Raw genomic sequence first — 18,323 nt, 5'->3', positions numbered from 1 at the left:
TAGCAGAGGTGTGAGAGAGAGCCAAGGGGAATATGGGTACTCTCTGTACTTTCTGTTCATTTTTTTTTGTAAAACTACAACTGCGGTAATAAATAAATAAATAAATAAATAAATAAATAAATAAATAAAATCTATTAATAAAAATGTATTTCTGTGGTGACTGTCAAAGATAATCTTTAATATCCCATATTACTTTTTTGCATCGAAATTCAATAAAAATATACTTTGGGGCGCCTGGGTGGCTCAGCGGGTTAAGCTGCTGCCTTGGGCTCAGGTCGTGATCTCAGGGACCTGGGATCAAGTCCCGCATCGGGCTCTCTGCTCGGCGGGGAGCCTGCTTCCCTCTCTCACTCTCTCTCTGCCTGCCTCTCTGCCTACTTGTGATCTCTGTCTGTCAAATAAATAAATAAAATCTTTAAAAAAATAAAATAAAATAAATAAAATAAAAATATACTTTGATTATATTGCTGACAGCTGATTGTTCTTATACCTGGATAAAATGTGCTCATTTGGTAGATTGCTATAAACATTTGAGCTTGTGTTTATTCTAAAACCTTCTGATGTTCCCTTTTTATATAAAATTATAGCTCTCCCAACTGTCTCTGCACGTTTATGTACTGTATACTTCCTAAGAAATGATAATTACCCTCCAACCCTAGAGCCGATTTGCTCTAAACCTCCCCTTGGCCAACACTTCCTACATCCAAGCTTGTTGGATTATGAAATGCTCACTTTCATAAATATGTAAAAGAGATAAAAATTGCTCTCACATGAGAAAGCTTGTTATTTGGATTGTATGCATCTATACTTGAAAAGAAAATGCAACATTAGTTGAGAGGACACTGGAAACAAAAGTTTCAGAGGCAGATGTGTATGTATTCTCATTGATATATCAAAATTGCATTTAGTATCGTTAAATGTTCACTTATTTTCAAATGTACTTTTGAGTATACATAATATATTGAGTGATAAAAATACATATAAATGTATAATTAGTTAATAATATAGTAAATTTTATTATTGTTAATTTAGGCATTGTTTTCTGATTTCATTCTGAATAAATATACACATACATATATATTTATCCTAGTTTTATTTCATAAAATACAAATTTTAATTTTTGTAACCTAAAGGATATGAATTTTAATCTACCTATGACCAGGTTTAATTATACTGCAAATTTTCTTTATCTTATATTTTTAAATAATTTATTATAAAAATCAATATTATCTTTTAATTTTCCCTCATGTTATATAAAGTTATTCAAATTTTATTCCCCATCCCAGAAATTTCCTGACCTTTATTATAATTGTAATCAGTTATACTTGTTTCCCATGGCAAAGAGTGGGTGAGGGTTACCTATTACATTTCTAATTGACATTAATTTCTGTGTTTTAAAGTATCCTCTTCAATTGCTGGTAACAATTTAGTATAAAAGGTAGCTTTTGAGGTTAATGTAATTTTATCCTTTCTTTCACCCATATTATAATTTAGTGGTACGTATAGTATATCAGGCTCCTCTAGTCAGATATCAATGGATATGTATCTTCATATATATTTGAATGTATATGCGTTCATATACATATGAACATGATCATGATCAAGAACATGATCATATTTTGAATGCAAGAAAGTCATAATAGACAAAAATGTCATTTAGAAACAAGGAAAGTAAAAGTACAAAATCATGTGTTTGTCATTATAATTTCCTAAAAAGATCAAATCTTTTTTTTTTCCTCATTATTGTGTTTATTTTTTTTTCCAATTTATTTATTTTCAGAAAAACAGTATTCATTATTTTTTCACCACACCCAGTGCTCCATGCAAGCTGTGCCCTCTATAATACCCACCACCTGGTACCCCAACCTCCCACCCCCCCGCCACTTCAAACCCCTCAGATTGTTTTTCAGAGTCCATAGTCTCTCATGGTTCATCTCCCCTTCCAATTTACCCAAAAGCACATACCCTCCCCAATGTCCATAACCCTACCCCCCTTCTCCCAACCCCCCTCCCCCCAGCAACCCACAGTTTGTTTCGTGAGATTGAGTCACTTATGGTTTGTCTCCCTCCCTATCCCATCTTGTTTCATGGATTCTTCTCCTACCCACTTAAGCCCCCATGTTGCATCACCAAATCTTTTTTTTTTTAAGATTTTCTTTATTTATTTGAGGGAAATTGAAAGCAAGAGCGATCACCAAGGGAGAGGGAGAAGCAGATTTCCCGCTGAGCAGGGACTCTGATGCTGGGCTTGGTCCCAGAACCCTCAGATCATGACCTGAGCCAAAGTCAGACACTTAACTGACTGAGCCACCCAGGTGCCCCAGGAAACTGTTTTCTAACAAGATTTCAGAAACAATAAAAAAGTTTATTTAAACAATGGCCTAAAATTGTTATACTTTCAATTTGTCTGAGCTTTATATATGTGAAAATTTCAACTTGCTTTCTATCTCTGTTATGGTTTATGGACACAGTATATGAGGATCAGGTTGTAACATCATCAGCCATACATTAAATCAACTAGGCCCACATATTTGTGAGTTGTTATTCTGTGGTAGGGCTGTATATGCGGAATGCTATGAAAATGTATTTCTGGTCTTCATTCTTGAAGTGTGAATAAGAGATCCAGGCATGTGAAGCAATGACTACGCGCTAAACGAGAGGTTAAAAGCATTGTCACATAGCTTCATAGTCAATTTCATCAAAACAAATCCTAACAAGTAATTCATTATCTGTTTTCCTATGATAATTACAGCCACAAAGTCCCTTCACAGCAGATCCTAGATTAGTGTGTGATTGAATAATTGGGAGGAGCATGTACTCTGCAAAATAGTTTTGAGTCTCCTGGAATTCTCATGATAGTATATTTCATGTAGCCAACCCTATGTATAAACATAATAGAAAAGGAATTCTGGAAGATGTCATTTAGCCAAGTCAAGTTGTTTCATCAAAAAAACCCCGATATTCCACACTTTGGCCATTTGGCAATCATATACCTATCCTCATATATTTAATCTCCAAACAAAGATAATCAAGTCATAATTCTGGATAACATCTACAACTATTCCATGCACAATTTAAAACACCACAACATTTTCTCCATAAAGATACAAAAACCTCTTTTAATGTACTGTAACTTTAATACAGAGATATAAAGTTAACTATTATTAATAACGCTTCTTATATTAGGTAATATGAGATTACCAGAGAGATATAGGAAAAAATATAATCATAGGAAACAGGAATATAGGAAAAATACTAATGCATAGATAGATAGATAGAGAGATGTTAGATAAATATATCTAGAGTGATGTAGAACTAAATCAAGATAAATACAGATAGATATACAAATACATTAATATCAAAATAAGAAAGAAGAAATTATAAATATTATAGTCTCTTTCTACAACTGTTCCCTTGGGCACAAATGTTATTTATATCTATCCTCTTCAATTACTCATTTCATATATCCTTTGTTTTCAGCAAGTACTTTAGTTGGCTATGGTTATCTGTCTCATGAAGTAACCCAAACCTTGATTTTTGAACTATGTGTACCATTACAGTCATGCCTGAATTACGTTTTTATAATTTCCCTTCACTTTAATCACAGGACAAAGTAGGAGAGATGTTTTAAGGGATTTCTTGTATTCCAGACTAATTTTACTTATCTCAAAAGTGTATGGAAACCCTATTTTCTCTTGGTAATAATTGTCAACCACACTAACCACTACAATAAGCACTTCCTTTGCCTGCCTAGTCAAAGCATGAAGAAACTAAAATGACCAGGTGGCAGTCACAATTTTCAGTTCAACTGAATTGTTTTTTCAATTAATTTCTCTAACTACTAGTAGAGGCTAAAGTCACATGGACAAGAAGCAAAATTTTGCCAGCAGAGCACCAGGAGTAATATTAAGAGGACCCATTCCCACTCCCAGCTCTTGTTTCTTAACCTATGAATCCTGGTGATGGGAGAAACAATATCATATATCAGATCTCATTTAGAGAATCCACTACATTGGAGAATATTACTCCAGACATTCAGGGTCTTGACTTTCCCATTCCAGCAAGCCAAATGCTTGAGGGTGGTAGGGAACATGGTAAGACTAATAAATTCCACGAAAATGAGCCCACTGTCACTTTCCATTTTCTATGAAATGAATTCTTGGTCAGAAACAATACTACCTGAGCTACCTGAAAAGTGGGTATGAGAAGTCATGAGATTTTGGGTGGAAGCATTGTGGGCAAGGAAGATAAGTACATTTTTTTAAATTTATTTTTTTAATTTAAATTCAATTAGCCATGGGATAGCACATCACTAGTTTTTGATATAATGTTCAATGATTCATTAGTTGAATATAACACTCCCAGCATAAGTTATAGTCCAGTAAAAACAAGATCTGATCCATCCCATGTAGAAAGTGTTCTAACATAGTTAACCTGCCACAGGTAGCTGGCTGATCACCCTAGCAAATGGTGCCACATGACAACCCTGGGCCAGTCTCCATTCCTGGAATACTGGACATTTAACAATGGCTGGTGCCAGAGCAGCCTTGGTGACTGGAAGTCGAAGTTGCTAAACCCATGCCGAACTTCCAATCTTGCCATTATTGACATACAGTTCATGAGTCACTGGGCAATGACAAAAATGGTAAGGGAAGATACTAACAGGTGTCTGCAAAACAGACCATTGTATTCATTTGATTATTAAAATACCCCTCTATAAACTCATTTTTTTTTTTTGGGGTAATTCACATAGAACACAGATACCTTTATACCTTGTACCCAACAGGATTTATCCATATTCTTTCCCCAAGACGCTTTACATGAATTTTTAAATTGTGTACTTTTTAAGTCCCTGTCCCTTTAGCCAAACCACTGACCACATCTCATTAACTGATACTGACTTGCCATTCAGCATCTCGCTTTCTAGGTAAAAATGAACACAGTTTCACCGACTGAAATTGTAGGATTTCTCTTCCCAACTGTCTTTTAGAGATGTCTCCCAAAAGTGACTACAGTGTTACTGCTATCAACTTTTGAGAGTCTTTTCATATTGTGCAGTAGTATCTATACTGGGCTCAAGAAGATAAAATATCAGGAATAGGAGCCGTGAGCATTGAGCTACTTCTTCTACTACTACATTCTTCACTTACTTTTTTCTTCTGTACCTCCTTAAATCCCACCACATGTGTACAACTTCCATTTGATAACAGAGTCCTGTCATGTATGCTTTGCTTAGTTTCTCAGTAGGTCAGAAAATTCTACTTTGTGATGGACAGCTCAGGTGTCATGGTAGCTTGGGGCCCATATTAAGCATTTATTCTCTACTAAGGCCCAGTAACAAGCCCAAAGCCTTTGCTCAAAAGGAGACTAGTTATCCTCATATGATCTCTGGGCTTTATTCCAAAACTTTAAAGGTTTAAGAGGTGATTTGCCTACAGGGACCTGCCAGTGGCTCAAAACAATGTTTCCATATGCCAATAAGACTTCAAATACCATTAGATTTGCTGGCTCATGTGGCTTAAGTGGCAGAGCAGTTTCAGCCAGTGCCCAAGGGGCTTCAGTCTGCCCTTTCTGACTGCCCGACAATGAATATTAAGCTTCAGCCCAATGACAAATATTGCTTCAATGTCAAAGAAGATTGCCATAATATGTGAGTAGAAGCAAGATATGTCAATGTTTCTGCATTTTTATTATTATTACATATTTATCTGTTGCTGTCCTCAAGCAAACAGGGGCTTCTAGGATGAAAAGGATCTCCCTTTTTTTACACGTAGTTGACCACCATCTCACATTTAATACTTGGTGTATAGTAGATCCTCAAATGTATTGCATTCATCTGGATTTAATACATATTTCTGATAATTATAATTATCCACACATATACAGATTGCTCAGATGCAGTCATGCATGCACATGGGAACGGTCATTCACATACAGAGAATCTGGAAAGAAGAAATTGCCTATTTATTCAGTCTTTCCACATGAAGCTGTATTCAATACTCTTTCTTCTGGCTAAGCATTGGGTAACTGAAGATTTTTGAGATCTTGTTATTTAACTAATTTCATATCTACTTATCTATACATCTGCTTTAAAATTCCAAGTCTGTCTACTTACCATAAACCACAATTATCGAATCATATATGGATAACATTTCCTAGTTGAACTGAGGTCATTGCAAAATCACAAGGTTATACATTAGCTGTTTCTCATGAACATATTTTAGATGATTAATATAATTAGTCTGAGTAATTATGGGATTGATACATTCACAGATTGGTCTAATTAGCCTTTGAACGGACTGATGGCTCAATTGAAGAGCTAATAAATTATCTGGCTGAACTCCCCACACCTTTTATACTTGGTTTGATTAATAACCAATCTTTTGGCAAAGTAACTGGGCAACAGGCTAAAACTTACCCTATCAATTTTCAATAATCACATTGCCTTAATGAATATTTATGCCTCCTGAATACTTGATTCTTTTGTTTTAATACATATTTTGATACTTATGACAATGCTCATTTTCAGTTAGTACTATTAGATTATTACTATCAGTTTAGTACTATTAGAGGACTTCCGTGAGACTTATACTATCACAAATGAGTAATTCTAGAAAACTTAGAAATACCATATACAAATATGTGCAATTAAACAATAATTTTAGTTCCCTGTCATTTGCCATTTCTCATAGAATTTATTAGCAAACTTCTTTTGCTTTTAACAAATAATGTTGTTTCCCCCCAATTTTTATTTTTACCTAATTCTAATTATGGGTAGCTTTGTAAACAAAAGTTTGTCTCAAACTTATTTGCATATCTTTGTAAAGAAATCTAATAATAATAACTTATAATAATATATGTGTAATTCTGATATTGTTTCTTTCTTAATGAGTAGATCTATGCTGTAGACACATTTGTTTAATTAAATTTTCAAAATTTTAGCTATCATATATATGAAAATCTCCTTGACACTAAGGTAAGACCATTTTCAGTGATAAAGTCACCAATGCATAGCACTCAGCTTAGGCAGTAAATGAAAACTATTTAAGTGTAACCCTCTAATATAACGCAAAAGCTGTTGTATGATCAGAGCTCATTCACCACGCTAGTAATACAGATTTTTATTCATTCCTATATTGCCTTAAACCTAACTAAATTTGTACCTATGCTTAAAATACTCTCTTACAACAACTTATGTAAACCCTGCAAATTATGCATTTAATTTAGAAGCTATTGATCAACTATAAATCATGACCTATGTTTATCAGAAAGATATTTTAAAAATTTAATGCTATAATATTGTCTCTTCAATTACAAGAGTAACTGGTGGTCGTCCAAGAGTATATTGAGTAGAATTCTTATTGGCAACACAGTAACTTATCCTTCTCATATACATATTATTATCACTGAATGCCTTAATTCTGCCTGTTGCACACAATTTATTTACCATATACCTACCAATTGATAGATCAATTGATCTGTCATCTATCTATTATACCCTGCTCAAATTTTGAGATTCTTTCCTCCTCCTTCCCCACCCCCTGCTCCTACCTCCACTTGCGTGCTCTCTCTTTCTCTCAAATAAATAAATAGATAAAAGTCTTAAAAAAGAAAAGAACATCTTTTATTAACGTGAGGACATTTCCTTCCATATTAGTTTTCTAGAGCTGCTGTTACAAAGTAGAACAAACTGGGTGGCTTAAAACAACAGAAATTTATTCTCTGTCAGTTCTGAAGCCTCAGAGTCAAAAACCAAGGAGTCTGTATGGTTGGCCCTGAGTGAAAAACCACCTGTCCTATTTTCTCGGGTTATTAGCAATTATGGATGTTTCTTGGCTTGTTCATACCTCTTTATAATCTCTGCTTTTGTTCATATACATCTCTATAATCTCTGCTTTTGTCTTTACATTATGTTGTCCTCTGTGTGTGTGCTGTCTCTGTATGTCCTCTGTGTGCTGTCTCTGTATGTCCTCTTCTCTTATAAAGACACTGCTATTTGGATTTAGGACTCTCTTGAATCACCTGTGACTTCATCTTAACTAATTAATCAACAGAGACCCTGTTTCCACATATGGTCACATTCTGATATTGCAACCACTAATCTGTTTTATATCACCATAATATGTATATTCTTATTGTGGACACTTTATATAAAGAAAATCATATATTATATGACCTTTTTAACTGGTTACTTTTATCTAGCATAATATTATCAACATGCATCTATGCTGTAGAAGATAACTGTGCTTCATTTTATTTTTGACTGAATAATATTCCATTATATGGATATGGTACATTTTACTATTGATGGGAACGTGTCTTGTTTCTACTTTTTGGCTAATTATGAATGCTGCTCCTTGGGCATTTGTTACAATGGATTACCTGAAGGATATGTCTAGAGGTAAGATTGCTGAGTTATGTAACTCCCTGCTTAATTTTTGATGGTCTGGAAAACAATGTAGATGTACCATCTTCTCCAGCAGTGTGTAAGTGCTCCAATCCACTCCAATAGTTCGTATTTTTAATACTATCATCATTTTTTTTTATTGAAACAATCCTCAATAGTATGTAAAGTGTCGTATGGTAGTATTGATCAGCATTTCCCTTATGACTAATTTTGAGCATAGTTTCCTGTGGTTATTGGCCATTTGTATATATTTTTGAAGAAAGTAGTTTTCAAATCTTTTGCCCAATATTTAATTAGGTTGTCTTTTTATTATCAAATTATAAAAATTTTTATATATCTAGGTACTATACCATTACCTGATACATAATTTACATATATTTTCTCCCACTCTCTGGGTAGTCTATCACTTTCTTGATATTGTTCTTTATCAAATATATATATTTTTTAATTTGAAGTAATCAAATTTATGGGTTTTTTTTTTTTTGGTTTTGTGCCATGCTTAAGAATCCATTGCCTAATCATTGATCATGAAAATGTATGCTATATTTTCTTTTAAGAGTTTAGAATATTTTACTCTTACATTTATTATACCTATGCTATATTTTGAGTTACTGTGTAGGTGATGTAATTTTTTACAATTTCACTTTTTCATGAGAATATCTTATCGTTCTAGCACCATTTGCTGAAAATACGTCTCTGTAATCCATGGGAGCTCTGGGAGTTATCCAGTTCATATCATAACCTCATGAAGTTTCATCATATTCATATGCCACTTAGCATTCTGTGAAGGCTCAGTACAATTGATCTATAGAAGGCTCACGATCTTTTCATATGTAGAACTAGGTTAACTCTACCTTGCAAATTGAGCCTCGGCATTCCTCAACTTTAATCTCTACTTTCTTAGCTCAGTGATATTACTGTGGTTTATTTGGGATCCCTGTCTCTGCACTGTGGTCCATAATATATCTCTCGGCAGTTTCATTTCTCACATCACTGATTTTCCTACTTTCTGGGAACACAATCCTGTGTTTTCAGTTATCCGATGTTTACTTTTTTTTTGTTTGTTTCCTTTTGTTTGAGTTTTTCCCTCTGTTCTCTAATTGTTTGTTTATTTATTTTAAAAGACATTATTTATTTATTTATTTGACAGAGAGAGAGAGAGTGTGTGTGTGTGCACACACAAGCGGGGGAACAGCAGAGGGAAAGGGAAAAGAAAGCCCTTTGCTGAGCAAGAAACTCGATGCAGGGCTTGATCCCAGGACCCTGGGATCATGACCTGAGCCAAAGGCAGCTGCTTAACCAACTTAGCCCCCCAGGCACCCTTCTTCTTGAATTGTTTATGTTGAAAGTTCAGTCTGGAAATTTTACTCTATCATGGTCAGAAGCAGACATCAATTTTATGAATTTTTATTTAGTATATTAATTCAGAAAACAGTTCCCTCACACTTTCTCTCTTTACACATACTTATAATTAACACATAGCTTAGTAGTGCAGTTGGTATTATATTTTTTATCGTTGACAGTGAGATTTATTGATAAATTCTTAAAACCATGTATTTTATTTTTCTAAATATGTTTGTAAAAAGTAGTTAGTATGTGTACAATGAAATATAGTTAGTAAATTACAAAGTAAAACACTTTCTATGAATTCTTTCATATTTAATGCCCTTTTCTGACTTGACTTTGTTGTGAGAATCATTTAACTTTGACTTTTTTGGCTATTCAGGGTTTTATCTATTTCCACACAAATTCTAGAATTACTTTTTCAAGTTCTGTGAAAAAAGTTGATGATATTTTGATAGGGATTAAATTAAATATATAGATTGCTCTAGGTAGCATGACATTTTAGCAATATTTATTCTTCTAATTCATGAATTTGGAATGTTTTTCCATTTGTGTCTTCCTCAATGTCTTTCATGAGTGTTCTATAGTTTTCTGAGTACAAATCTTTTGCGTCTTAGGTTTATTCCTGGATATCATATGGTTTGGGATGCAATTGTTAATGCAATCAACTCCTTAATTTCTCTTTCTCTGTCTAATTGTTAAGGTATAGAAATGCAGCTGAGTTCTGTGCACTGATTTTATATCCTGCTACTTTGCTGAATTCCTGTCTGAGTTCAAGCAGTTTTGGGGAGGAATCTTTTGGGTGCTCTACATAAAATATCATGTCATCTACAAAAACTGAGAGTTTGACTTCTTTGCTGATTTGGATGCATTTTTTGTTGTTGTTGTTGTTGTCTGATTTCTGAGACTAGGACTTCTAGTACTTTATTGAATAGCAGTAGTGACAGCAGACATCCCTAATATGTTCCTCAACTTAGGAGAAAAGCTCTGGTTTTCCCCATTGAGAATGATATCTGCTGCGGGCTTTTTGTATATGGGTCTTATGATATCAAGCTATGTTTCCCCCATTTCTACTCTGTGAAGAGTTTTAATCAATAAAAGGTGCTGTTCTTTGGAAAATTTCCTTTCTGCATCTATTGAGAGGATCATAAAGTTCTTTTCCTTTCTTTTATTTATGTAGTGTATCACATTGGTTGATTTGCAGCTGTTGAACAACCTTTGCAGCCCAGGAATAAATCCCACTTGGTCGTGGTGAATCATGTTTTTAATGTACTGTTGGACGCTGTTAGCTAGTATTTTAGTGAGAATTTTTGCATCCAAGTTCATCAGGGATATAGTTCTGTAATTTTCTTTTTCTGGTGGGGCCTTTGTTTTGGGATCAAGGTAAGTCTGACCTCAGAAAGACTTTGGAAGTTCTTCCATTTCAATTTTTTGAAACAGCTTCTGAATAATACGTATTAATTCTTCTTCTTTTAAAATTTGGTAGAATTCCCCTGGGAAGCTATCCAGCCATGGACTCTTGCTTGTTGGGAGGTTTTTGTTTGTTTGTTTGTTTAAGATTTTATTTATTTGAGAGAGAGAGAGCATGAAAGGGGCGAGGGGCAGAGGGAGAAGCTGGCTTCCCCAGTGAGCCGAGGGCCTGATGTGGGACTTGATCCTGGGACTCCAGGATCATGACCTGAGCTGAAGGCAGTTGCTTAAACAACTGAGCCACCCAGGTGCCCTTGTTGGGAGACTTTTGATTACCGCTTCAATTTCCTTGCTTGTTATGGGTCTGTTCAGGTTTTCTGTTTCTTCCTATTTCAGTTTTGGTAGTTTATATGTTTCTATGAATGCATCCATTTATTCTAGATTGTCCAATTTTTGGTCATATAGTTGCTCATAAGGTTTATTATAATTGTTTATATTTCTTCTATGTTAGTTGCAATCTTTCCTCTTTCATTCATGATTTTATTTGGCTCCTTTCTCTTTTCTTTTTGATAAGTCTTGCCAGGGGTTTATCAATCTTATTAATTCTTTCAAAGGACCAGCTCCTACTTTCATTGATCTGTTTCATTGAAACCTTTTGGTTTCTATTTCATTGATTTCTGCTCTAATTTTTATTATTTCTCTTTCCCTTCTGGGGCTAGACTTTATTTGTTGTTCTTTCTCCAGCTCTTTTATGTGTACGGTTAGGTTGTGTACTTGAGACCTTTCTTATTTCTTGAGAAATGTTTGTATTGCTATGCACTTCCCTCTTATGACCACATTTCCTGCATCTCAAAGATTTTGAACAGCTGTGTTTTCATTTTTATTTGTTTCCATGAATTTTTTAAACTTTTCTTTAATTTTCTGGTTTACCCAGTCATTCTTTAGTAGGATGTTCTTTAGCCTCTATGTATTTGAGTTCTCTCTAAATTTCTTCTTGTGATTGAGTTCCAAGTTCAAACCATTGTGGTCTGAAAATATGCAGGGAATGATTGTAATCTTTTGGTACCAGTTGAGACCTGATTTGTGACCCAGGATATGATCTATTCTAGAGAACGTTCCATGTACACTAGAGAAGAATATGTATTCTGTTGCTTTAGGATGGAATGTTCTGAATATATCTGTGAAATCCATCTGGTCCAGTGTGTCATTCAAAACCCTTGTTTCTTTGTTGATCTTCTGCTTAGATGATCTATTGCATTAGGGGATTGTTAAAGTCCCCTACTATTACTGTATTATTATTGATGTGTTTCTTTTGTTTTATTATTAATTGGCTTATATAATTGGCTGATCCCATGTTAGAACCATAAATATTTACAATATTTGTTATAATATTCTTAGATCTTCTTATTGTATATACCCTTTAATTATGATATAGTATCCTTGTTTATCTCTTATTATCATCTTTGATTTAAAATCTAATTTGTTTTATATAAAGATTACTACCCCAGCTTTCATTTGATGTCCATTAGCATGATAAATATTTTTCTACCCTCTCACTTTAAATCTGGAGGTGTCTTTGGATCTAAAATGAGTGCCTTACATATAGCATAACAATGGGTCTTATTTTTTTAATCTATCAGATACCCGGTATCTCTTGATTGGGGCATTTAACCCATTTACATTCAGGGTAACTATTGAAAGATATTAATTTAGTGCCATTATATTACCTGTAAAGTCCTTGTTTCTGGTCCATGTTACTTTGGGGCTCTCTCTTTGCTTACAGGATCCTTTTTAATGTTTCTTGTAGGACAGGTTTGGTGATCACAAATTCTTTCAGTTTTTCCTGGAAGATTTTTATCTCTCCTTCTATTCTGAATCACATCCTTGCAGGATAAAATATCCTTGGTTGCATATTTTTCTCATTTAGGACTCTAAATATACCATGCCAGTCCTTTCTGGCCTGTCAGATTTCTGTGGATAGGTCTTCTGCCCGTCTAATGTTTCTACCTTTGTAGGTTATGAATCTCTTGTCTGGAGCTGCTTTTAGGAATTTCTCTTTGTGTCTGAGATTTACAAATTACACTATTGTATGTTGGGGTGTTGACCTGTTTTTATTGATTTTAAGGGGGATTCTCTATGCCTCCTGGACTTGGAAGTCTATTTCTTTCTCCAGATTAGGGAAGTTCTCTGCTCTAATTTGTTCCAATATATCTTTTGCCTCTCTCTTCCTCTGTCCTCTTCTTCTGGGATCCCAATTATTCTATATTGTTTTGTTTTATGGTATTGCTTATCTCCCAGTTTCTCCCCTCATGATCCAGTAGTGGTTTGTCTCTCTTTGTCTCAGCTTCTTTATTTTCCACCATTTCATCTTCTAGATCACTAATTCTGTCTTCTGTTCATTTATCCTAGCAATTAGAGCCTCCAATTTTTATTGCATCTCACTAATAGCCTTTCTATTTTCGAACTGATTAGATTTTAGTTCTTTTGTTTCTCCAGGAAGAGATTCTCTAATGAGTTCTATGCTTTTTTTTTTTTTTCAGGTCTATTTAATATCTTTATAATTGTTATTCTGAATTCTAGTTCTGACATCTTACTTATATTCAGACAGTTTAGGTCCCTTGCAGTCAGTACTTTTTTGAGGTAAGTTTATCCATCTTATCGTTCTTGCAAAAAGTGGTCACTTTTCTATTTGTAGAGTTGCAGCTATTCTTTTTAATCTCCAGTTGAGTTCACGGGTGTTCAGAATAATCTGAAACCCATCTAGCTGAATTCCTGGGGTGAGATGAAACTAAGGTCTCCCACTTCTTGGCCATCTTCTTATTTAACTTTGACTCTTGGTCTTTAATAATAAATATGTCAACAGAAGTTCAAAAAATCTGCACTTCATTTTATTTTGAGTTGTGTATAATTTTAATGAAGAAGTTGGTAAAAAAAATATGTGAGATATAGAAGAAATGTTAGAATAAAACTGCCTTAGTATGAAGCCCTACTCTACCATTTACTATTTCTGTGATCTAAGAAAATTTAATTACATGTTTTGTACCTTATCTGCATAATGTAGGATATAATATCTATTTTATATGGTTGTTGTAAGGTGTAAAGTGTGTGTGTGTGTGTGTGTGTGTGTGTGTAAGAGTTGGTATAATCTAATAGCTATAAAAATACATACTATTCCAGTACACAGAGAAAATATGAACGGGAGAAAATACAGAATCAAAGTTTCAATATAGGAAACATGAAAAAGTAACTTTTGAAGTATAATTGAATCTATTTTTATGATAAAAAATAAGGTCATTGATGCATCCCAATAAGTAACAATTCTGTTCATCCCTCAATATCTGAACCCATTGAAATAAAACAAAAATATCACTAGGTAGAAGAACAAAAAATCACTTTATCACTCTAGAAATCTGGTTATTTATTTATTTGAGAGAGGGAGTGCATGTGGGGGAGGAGCAGAGAAGAAGAAGAGAATCTCAAGCAGACTTCCTGCCAAGTGCAGAGCCTTACATGGGGACTAGGTTCCATGATCCTGACATCATGATCTGAGCTGAAATCAAAAGTCATACACTTAACTGACTGACCCACCCAGATGCCCCTAGAATATATTTTGATGTAAGAGTGAGAACAGGCTAGAGGAATCATGTACCTATCTAAATCTTATAAAAGATAGAGAGAGAAAGAGGGAGACCCAGAGCCCTGTGTTCAGTAATATTGATAAGTTAGTTCCACTCACTTGAGAAATATATAAGCCATTCTAATTCACTGAGAGAGAGTAAGGAATGGGACAAAGGACAGTATATTTTGACCCATCTCATTTTCATAGAAAAAAAACATAATAAATAGGAATATTAAAAATATTTTTTTTTTTTTTTTTTTTCCAATTTATTTATTTTCAGAAAAACAGTATTCATTATTTTTTCACCACACCCAGTGCTCCATGCAAGCTGTGCCCTCTATAATACACACCACCTGGTACCCCAACCTCCCACCCCCCGCCACTTCAAACCCCTCAGACTGTTTTTCAGAGTCCATAGTCTCTCATGGTTCACCTCCCCTTCCAATTTACCCAAATTCCCTACTCCTCTCTAACGCCCCTTGTCCTCCATGCTATTGGTTATGCTCCACAAATGAGTGAAACCATATGATAATTGACTCTCTCTGCTTGACTGATTTCACTCAGCATAATCTCTTCCAGTCCCGTCCATGTTGCTACAAAAGTTGGATATTTGTCCTTTCTGATGGAGGCATAATACTCCATAGTGTATATGGACCACATCTTCCTTATCCATTCATCCGTTGAAGGGCATATTGGTTCTTTCCATAGTTTGGCGACTGTGGCCATTGCTGCTATAAACATTGGGGTACAGATGGCCCTTCTTTTCACGACATCTGTATCTTTGGGGTAAATACCCAGGAGTGCAATTGCAGGGTTGTAGGGAAGCTCTATTTTTAATTTCTTGAGGAATCTCCACACTGTTCTCCAAAGAGGCTGCACCCACCAACAGTGTAAGAGGGTTCCCCTTTCTCCACATCCTCTCCAACACATGTTGTTTCCTGTTTTGTTAATTTTGGCCATTCTAACTGGTGTAAGGTGATATCTCAATGTGGTTTTAATTTGAATCTCCCTGAGGGCTAATGATGATGAGCATTTTTTCATGTGTCTGATAGCCATTTGTATGTCTTGATTGGAGAAGTGTCTGTTCATATCTTCTGCCCATTTTTTGATGTGTTTGTCTGTTTCGTGTGGGTTGAGTTTGAGGAGTTCATTGTAGATCCTGGATATCAACCTTTTGTCTGTACTGTCATTTTCAAATATCTTCTCCCATTCCATGGGTTGCCTCTTTGTTTTTTTGACTGTTTCCTTTGCTGTGCAGAAGCTTTTGATTTTGATGAAGTCCCAGAAGTTTATTTTCGCTTTTGTTTCCTTTGCCTTTGGAGACGTATCTTGAAAGAAGTTGCTGTGGCTGATATCAAAGAGATTACTGCCTATGTTCTCCTCTAAGATTCTGATAGATTCCTGTCTCACGTTGAGGTCTTTTATCCATTTTGAGTTGATCTTTGTGTACGGTGTAAGAGAATGGTCGAGTTTCATTCTTCTACATATAGCTGTCCAGTTTTCCCAGCACCATTTATTGAAGAGACTGTCTTTTTTCCACTGTATATTTTTTCCTGTTTTGTCGAAGATTAATTGACCGTAGAGTTGAGGGTCCATATAAAGGCTCTCTACTCTGTTCCACTGGTCTATGTGTCTGTTTTTATGCCAGTACCATGCTGTCTTGGTGATCACAGCTTTGTAATAAAGCTTGAAATCAGGTAAGGTGATGCCGCCAGCTTTATTTTTGTTTTTCAACATTTCCTTAGCGATTCGGGGTCTCTTCTGATTCCATACAAATTTTAGGATTATTTGCTCCAGCTCTTTGAAGAATGCTGGTGGAATTTTGATTGGAATGGCATTAAAAGTATAGATTGCTCTACGCAGTATAGACATTTTAACAATGTTTATTCTTCCGATCCAAGAGCATGGAATGGTCTTCCATCTTTTTGTGTCTTCTTCAATTTCTTTCATGAGTGTTCTATAGTTCCTCAAGTATAGATCCTTTACCTCTTTAGTAAGGTTTATTCCCAGGTATCTTATGCTTCTTGGTGCTATAGTAAATGGAATCGATTCTCTAATTTCCCTTTCTGTATTTTCATTGTTAGTGTATAAGAAAGCCGCTGATTTCTGCACATTGACTTTGTATCCTGCCACGTTGCTGAATTGCTGTATGAGTTCTAGTAGTTTGGGGGTGGAGTCTTTTGGGTCTTCCATATAAAGAATCATGTCATCTGCGAAGAGAGAGAGTTTGACTTCTTCATTACCAGTTTGGATACCTTTTATTTCTCTCTGTTGTCTGATTGCTGTTGCTAGGACTTCTAATACTATGTTGAACAAGAGTGGTGAAAGTGGGCATCCTTGTCTTGTTCCTGATCTCAATGGGAAGGCTGCAAGCTTTTTCCCATTGAGGATGATATTTGCTGTGGGTCTTTCATAGATAGATTTGATGAGGTTCAGGAATGTTCCCTCTATCCCTATACTTTGAAGCGTTTTAATCAGGAACGGATGTTGGATTTTGTCAAATGCTTTTTCTGCATCAATTGAGAGGACCATGTGATTCTTCTCTCTTCTCATATTAATTTGTTGTATCACATTGATTGATTTACGAATGTTGAACCATCCTTGTAACCAAGGGATGAATCCCACCTGATCATGGTGGATAATCTTTTTAATGTGCTGTTGGATCCTGTTGGCTAGGATCTTGTTGAGAATCTTAGCATCCATATTCATCAGTGATATTGGTCTGAAATTCTCCTTTTTGGTAGGGTCCTTGCCTGGTTTGGGGATCAGGGTAATGCTGGCTTCATAGAAAGAGTCTGGAAGTTTTCCTTCTGCTTCAATTTTTTGAAACAGCTTCAGGAGAATAGGTGTTATTTCTTCTTGGAAGGTTTGGTAGAATTCCCCAGGGAATCCGTCAGGTCCTGGGCTCTTGTTTTTTGGGAGATTTTTGATCACTGCTTCAATCTCGTTATTAGATATCGGTCTATTCAGGTTGTCGATTTCTTCCTGGTTCAATTTTGGTAGTTTATATTTTTCCAGGAATGCATCCATTTCATCTAGGTTGCTAAGCTTATTGGCATATAACTGTTCGTAATAACTTCTGATGATTGTTTCTACTTCCTTGGCGTTAGTTGTGATCTCTCCCTTTTCATTCATAATTTTATGAATTTGGGATTTCTCTCTTTTCTTTCAGATTAGTGTAGCCAGTGGATTATCGATCTTATTGATTCTTTCAAAAAACCAGCTTCTAGTTTCATTGATACGTTCTACTGTATCTCTGGTTTCTCCCTCATTGATCTCAGCTCTAATCTTGATGATTTCCCTTCTTATGTGTGGAGTTGGTTTGATTTGTTGTTGATCCTCCAGTTCTTTAAGGTGTAGAGACAGCTGGTGTGTTCTGGATTTTTCAATTTTTTCGAGCAAGGCTTGGATGGCTATATATTTTCCCCTTAGGACCGCCTTTGCTGTATCCCATAGGTTTTGGACCGAAGTGTCTTCATTCTCATTGGTTTCCATGAATTGTTTCAGTTCTTCTTTGATCTCCTGGTTGATCCAAGCATTCTT

This window comes from Neovison vison, chromosome 10 (genome assembly GCF_020171115.1).
Source record: "Neovison vison isolate M4711 chromosome 10, ASM_NN_V1, whole genome shotgun sequence".
Classification (NCBI taxonomy): Eukaryota; Metazoa; Chordata; class Mammalia; order Carnivora; family Mustelidae; genus Neogale; species Neogale vison.
This window is presented reverse-complemented; position numbering follows the sequence as displayed.